Genomic DNA, 6,888 nt, shown 5'->3' with positions numbered 1-6,888 from the left:
AGGCCACTGGGGCTGCACAACTGAGAAAACTATTCATTTTGAAAAAAAATACAGGTCAGACTATTTTTGACACTTCAGGTGCATCACCCCAGAAGAACAATTATGTAGGTCTTTGTGAGTTTGTTGGTTGTTTGTAAGTGCTCTACCTCTCTAAAATCAACGGCTGGTAGCTTTATTGGAAAGTACAGAGGTCAAAGAGCCAATTGAAAATCAGTTGCATGATGAACTTTTTTCTGCTCATTGGAACCAAATTGATCCATAGCTAGCCAGACCAGATTAAGTCTGTTTGGATTTTGCTGTTGACCCTTCAGAGCGACGACTAATGTGGGTTTTGTCAATGTGACCTTGTGCGCCATCGGTCAGATAGCGGTGCTGGACAGCGCCCCCTTGCACGTAAAACTCAGATAGCAGAGGATGGTTTCGATCCATCGACCTCTGGGTTATGGGCCCAGCACGCTTCCGCTGCGCCACTCTGCTATGGTTCACCCCAGATGGGGCTGATGTGAGGAGCGCCCAACTGCGCGATCCATAGATAGCCAGACCAGATTCAGTCTGGTTGGATTTTGCTGTTCACCCTTCAGAGTGACGACTAATGTGGGTTTTGTCCATGTGACCATGTTGACCATCACTCCAGAAGAAGAATTATGTAGGTCTGTTTGAGTTTGTTGGTTGTTTTTAACTGCTCTACCCCTATAAAATCAAGGGCTGGTAGCTTATTGGAAAGTACAGAGGTCAAAGAGCCAATTGAAAATCAGCTGCATGATGAACTTTTTTCTGCTCATTGGAACCAAATTGATCCATAGCTAGCCAGACCAGATTAGTAGTGTTTGGATTTTGCTGTTGACCCTTCAGAGCGACGACTAATGTGGGTTTTGTCAATGTGACCTTGTGCGCCATCGGTCAGATAGCGGTGGTGGACAGCGCCCCCTTGCACGTAAAACTCAGATAGCAGAGGATGGTTTCGATCCATCGACCTCTGGGTTATGGGCCCAGCACGCTTCCGCTGCGCCACTCTGCTATGGTTCACACTAGATGGGGCTGATGTGAGGAGTGCCCAACTGCGCGATCCATAGATAGCCAGACCAGATTCAGTCTGGTTGGATTTTGCTGTTGACCCTTCAGAGTGATGACTAATGTGGGTTTTGTCGATGTGACCATGTTGACCATCACCCCAGAAGAAGAATTATGTAGGTCTGTTTGAGTTTGTTGGTTGTTTTTAACTGCTCTACCCCTATAAAATCAAGGGCTGGTAGCTTTATTGGAAAGTACAGAGGTGGAAGAGCCAATTGAAAATCAGCTACATGATGAACTTATTTCTGTTCATTGGAACCAAATTGATCCATAGCTAGCCAGACCAGAGTGAGTATGGTTGGATTTTGCTGATGACTCTTCAGAGCGACGACTAATGTGGGTTTTGTCAATGTGACCTTGTGCGCCATCGGTCAGATAGCGGTGGTGGACAGCGCCCCCTTGCACGTAAAACTCAGATAGCAGAGGATGGTTTCGATCCATCGACCTCTGGGTTATGGGCCCAGCACGCTTCCGCTGCTCCACTCTGCTATGGTTCACCCCAGATGGGACTCGAACCCACAATCCCTGGCTTAGGAGGCCAGTGCCTTATCCATTAGGCCACTGGGGCTGCACAACTGAGAAAACTATTCATTTTGAAAAAAAATACAGGTCAGACTATTTTTGACACTTCAGGTGCATCACCCCAGAAGAACAATTATGTAGGTCTTTGTGAGTTTGTTGGTTGTTTGTAAGTGCTCTACCTCTCTAAAATCAACGGCTGGTAGCTTTATTGGAAAGTACAGAGGTCAAAGAGCCAATTGAAAATCAGTTGCATGATGAACTTTTTTCTGCTCATTGGAACCAAATTGATCCATAGCTAGCCAGACCAGATTAAGTCTGTTTGGATTTTGCTGTTGACCCTTCAGAGCGACGACTAATGTGGGTTTTGTCAATGTGACCTTGTGCGCCATCGGTCAGATAGTGGTGGTGGACAGCGCCCCCTTGCACGTAAAACTCAGATAGCAGAGGATGGTTTCGATCCATCGACCTCTGGGTTATGGGCCCAGCACGCTTCCGCTGCGCCACTCTGCTATGGTTCACCCCAGATGGGGCTGATGTGACGAGCGCCCAACTGCGCGATCCATAGATAGCCAGACCAGATTCAGTCTGGTTGGATTTTGCTGTTCACCCTTCAGAGTGACGACTAATGTGGGTTTTGTCCATGTGACCATGTTGACCATCACTCCAGAAGAAGAATTATGTAGGTCTGTTTGAGTTTGTTGGTTGTTTTTAACTGCTCTACCCCTATAAAATCAAGGGCTGGTAGCTTTATTGGAAAGTACAGAGGTCAAGAGCCAATTGAAAATCAGCTGCATGATGAACTTTTTTCTGCTCATTGGAACCAAATTGATCCATAGCTAGCCAGACCAGATTAAGTGTGTTTGGATTTTGCTGTTGACCCTTCAGAGCGACGACTAATGTGGGTTTTGTCAATGTGACCTTGTGCGCCATCGGTCAGATAGAGGTGGAGGACAGCACCACACTGCGGGTAAAATTCACATAGCAGAGGATGGTTTCGATCCATCGACCTCTGGGTTATGGGCCCAGCACGCTTCCGCTGCGCCACTCTGCTATGGTTCACCCCAGATGGGACTTGAACCCACAATCCCTGGCTTAGGAGGCCAGTGCCAGATTCAGTCTGGTTGGATTTTGCTGTTCACCCTTCAGAGTGACGACTAATGTGGGTTTTGTCCATGTGACCATGTTGACCATCACTCCAGAAGAAGAATTATGTAGGTCTGTTTGAGTTTGTTGGTTGTTTTTAACTGCTCTACCCCTATAAAATCAAGGGCTGGTAGCTTCATTGGAAAGTACAGAGGTCAAAGAGCCAATTGAAAATCAGCTGCATGATGAACTTTTTTCTGCTCATTGGAACCAAATTGATCCATAGCTAGCCAGACCAGATTAAGTGTGTTTGGATTTTGCTGTTGACCCTTCAGAGCGACGACTAATGTGGGTTTTGTCAATGTGACCTTGTGCGCCATCGGTCAGATAGCGGTGGTGGACAGCGCCCCCTTGCACGTAAAACTCAGATAGCAGAGGATGGTTTCGATCCATCGACCTCTGGGTTATGGGCCCAGCACGCTTCCGCTGCGCCACTCTGCTATGGTTCACCCTAGATGGGGCTGATGTGAGGAGCGCCCAACTGCGCGATCCATAGATAGCCAGACCAGATTCAGTCTGGTTGGATTTTGCTGTTGACCCTTCAGAGTGATGACTAATGTGGGTTTTGTCGATGTGACCATGTTGACCATCACCCCAGAAGAAGAGTTATGTAGGTCTGTTTGAGTTTGTTGGTTGTTTGTAAGTGCTCTACCTCTGTAAAATCAACAGCTGGTAGCTTTATTGGAAAGTACAGAGGTCAAAGAGCCAATTGAAAATCAGCTGCATGATGAACTTTTTTCTGCTCATTGGAACCAAATTGATCCATAGCTAGCCAGACCAGATTCAGTCTGGTTGGATTTTGCTGTTGACCCTTCAGAGTGATGACTAATGTGGGTTTTGTCCATGTGACCATGTTGACCATCACTCCAGAAGAAGAATTATGTAGGTCTGTTTGAGTTTGTTGGTTGTTTTTAACTGCTCTACCCCTATAAAATCAAGGGCTGGTAGCTTTATTGGAAAGTATAGAGGTCAAAGAGCCAATTGAAAATCACCTACATGATGAATTTTTTTCTGCTCATTGGAACCAAATTGATCCATAGCTCGCCAGACCAGATTAAGTCTGTTTGGACTTTGCTGTTGACCCTTCAGAGCGACGACTAATGTGGGTTTTGTCAATGTGACCTTGTGCGCCATCGGTCAGATAGAGGTGGAGGACAGCACCACACTGCGGGTAAAATTCAGATAGCAGAGGATGGTTTCGATCCATCGACCTCTGGGTTATGGGCCCAGCACGCTTCCGCTGCGCCACTCTGCTATGGTTCACCCCAGATGGGGCTGATGTGAGGAGCGCCCAACTGCGCGATCCATAGATAGCCAGACCAGATTCAGTCTGGTTGGATTTTGCTGTTCACCCTTCAGAGTGACGACTAATGTGGGTTTTGTCCATGTGACCATGTTGACCATCACTCCAGAAGAAGAATTATGTAGGTCTGTTTGAGTTTGTTGGTTGTTTTTAACTGCTCTACCCCTATAAAATCAAGGGCTGGTAGCTTTATTGGAAAGTACAGAGGTCAAAGAGCCAATTGAAAATCAGCTGCATGATGAACTTTTTTCTGCTCATTGGAACCAAATTGATCCATAGCTAGCCAGACCAGATTAAGTGTGTTTGGATTTTGCTGTTGACCCTTCAGAGCGACGACTAATGTGGGTTTTGTCAATGTGACCTTGTGCGCCATCGGTCAGATAGCGGTGGTGGACAGCGCCCCCTTGCACGTAAAACTCAGATAGCAGAGGATGGTTTCGATCCATCGACCTCTGGGTTATGGGCCCAGCACGCTTCCGCTGCGCCACTCTGCTATGGTTCACCCCAGATGGGACTCGAACCCACAATCCCTGGCTTAGGAGGCCAGTGCCTTATCCATTAGGCCACTGGGGCTGCACAACTGAGAAAACTATTCATTTTGAAAAAAAATACAGGTCAGACTATTTTTGACACTTCAGGTGCATCACCCCAGAAGAACAATTATGTAGGTCTTTGTGAGTTTGTTGGTTGTTTGTAAGTGCTCTACCTCTCTAAAATCAACGGCTGGTAGCTTTATTGGAAAGTACAGAGGTCAAAGAGCCAATTGAAAATCAGTTGCATGAAGAACTTTTTTCTGCTCATTGGAACCAAATTTATCCATCGCTAGCCATACCAGAGTGAGTATGGTTAGATTTTGCTGATGACCCTTCAGAGTGACGACTAATGTGGATTTTGTCCATTTGAACTTGTGCGCCATCGGTCAGATAGCGGCGGTTGACAGCGCCCCCCTGCGTGTAAAACTCAGATGACGGTTTCGATCCATCGACCGACAGGTCAGACTCTTTTTTACAGCAGCTTAGTTGGTAGCACTTTCTGCAAGGCCTTAGCGGTACACTTCAGGTGCACCACTCTGCTGGCCATCACCACAGAAGACCAATTATGCAGGCCATCATTTTTCCATCTGAAAACAAAACAAAATTTTGTCCAGAAATCTTTAGAGCAGTCATTTTAGGTCAAAGATGGTACTTTAAAAAATTATAGTAAGCTTGCACACTAATGACTAATTAATCGATGCAAGTCGTTCAACTTCAGCTGTCAACAGCTGCCACAGTTATCTTCCGTGGTTAGAGCAACATAATGGTGAGAGTTCTCAAGGCTGATGCTGTTGGAATGGTAAGTCATTTTCAATTTATTTATTTCTTTACTCTATTGCCAGGCGTTAGCAACATATTGCCCCTTCAATATATATTATCACAGACAGTCAAACCTACAGCACCTAGACAACACACCAGTGGAAACAATACTTATTTTTTTTTTATTCCGAGAAAAAGTCCACAGTGCATCCTGACAGTTTGAGCACTCATTTGTTTTGAGGAAAGATGAATAAGCAATTCAAAGGTCAGCGCTCAAGGAATCTTTAAAAACACTTTGTCTTTTCGAGAGTACATTGTTTGTCCTACTTAGTTAACCAGTATCTACCCTTCCAGTGATAAAGCATGCCTCCTCCTGACTCTCCTGTGGTGTCTGGTAATCATAAATTAACAAGAACAAACCCTGACTGGGCTGAAATGGTTGAGTAATCTAATCAGAAAAAGAAATAAGATAAGACATAAAGCACACTGATAAGACACTTCTAAAACTCTCTCAAGGTAAGTGAATATATTATTGTGTGTATGGGAAATCACATTCTTGTGATGTGATGTACTGTACTTTTAAGTCAAACACAAATTTAAAGTGTGTTGGTTTCATTTTGAACACATTTCTGCAAAGGTAATTAATAGTGGGAATTAAAAAGCCATGACAACGAAAATTAATGTGTCACTATAAATGATAAAACAAGTACATATTGTATCAAGTCTAATTTCTACAACTTATGTTACCGCTTCTACGAGTGCGCATGCAGTTTGGAACTTTGCCCTCTCCCCCCCAACAATGTCCAGTTTCATATCTACGTTTCTCTTCAAGGTCTCAAGACACAGCAGTGGAGCCACAACACAGACAGAGACTGTCCTATCCTTAGTCAGGGAGGAGACAGAGAAGAAAGAGGGGACAACGTATGACGCAGGGTGCTTGGTCGTGTCTTTTTGATCTGAAAATCCTCTCTGTTGTGGATTTTACTTTTGATATTTGGATTTGCTGGAAAACAGAGAGTGCACAGCTGATTAAATCTGAAGCCTGCACACATGGAGGATTTTCGTTTAAACATGGATGTGCCATCTTATGACTGAAGGACATTATAATAATAATAGGCGGAATATTTTCTTTTACAAGTTGGATCAATTTTCTCTGAACTGGAAAACTGGTAAAAGACATCAGCACAGAAGGCAGAAGATTATATAACTCCTCTGGAAACCTACACTTAACCTTTATGGTTCATCTCAGGGCTTCAGAGCATTCTGGGTTTCTTGTAAAAACCACAAACAGAACAGACAACATTTGAAGTTGGACATCTCTTCAACATAATAAAACATTTACTTGATAGAGCTGGAACACAAGGTAATTATTATCCAAAGTTTCAAACTGTTGCTCACATGATGAGATAAACAGCTCGTATGTTTTATAGTTCTTATTGTGCCAAAAGTATATTTAAAATAAACTCTTATGATTATCCTACAATGTGATGTATTTGTAACATATATTTTTCAAGTATTTTCTAACAAAGTGGGGGGGAAAACTGTTAAAAATATAAT

At 44.1% G+C, this 6,888-nt stretch overlaps 1 protein-coding gene and 2 non-coding genes across 4 annotated transcripts in view; 1 reads left to right on the top strand and 2 right to left on the bottom strand.

Moving 5' to 3' along the window:
• The window catches only part of slc26a6.2 (solute carrier family 26 member 6, tandem duplicate 2), a 33,516-nt gene that overhangs the window by 4,941 nt on the left and 21,687 nt on the right, over nt 1-6,888 (top strand). The window contains exons 2-3 of one of the 2 annotated variants that reach the window (XM_030423392.1): nt 6,164-6,264; nt 6,470-6,694. The gene's annotated coding sequence lies outside the window, so the exon portion shown is untranslated. Of the gene's footprint in view, nt 1-3,721; nt 6,695-6,888 lie in introns of those variants that run through there. The other variant, XM_030423391.1, reaches the window with a different exon arrangement.
• trnar-ccu (transfer RNA arginine (anticodon CCU)) lies at nt 1,567-1,639 on the bottom strand. The gene has a single exon. It is a non-coding gene; the product is annotated as a tRNA-Arg (tRNA).
• trnar-ccu (transfer RNA arginine (anticodon CCU)) lies at nt 4,540-4,612 on the bottom strand. Its single transcript has one exon. It is a non-coding gene; the product is annotated as a tRNA-Arg (tRNA).

This window comes from Sparus aurata, chromosome 7, assembly GCF_900880675.1.
Source record: "Sparus aurata chromosome 7, fSpaAur1.1, whole genome shotgun sequence".
Lineage (NCBI taxonomy): Eukaryota > Metazoa > Chordata > Actinopteri > Spariformes > Sparidae > Sparus > Sparus aurata.
The sequence above is the reverse complement of the archived record's forward strand: the minus strand, read 5'-3'. Positions and strand labels throughout refer to the sequence as shown.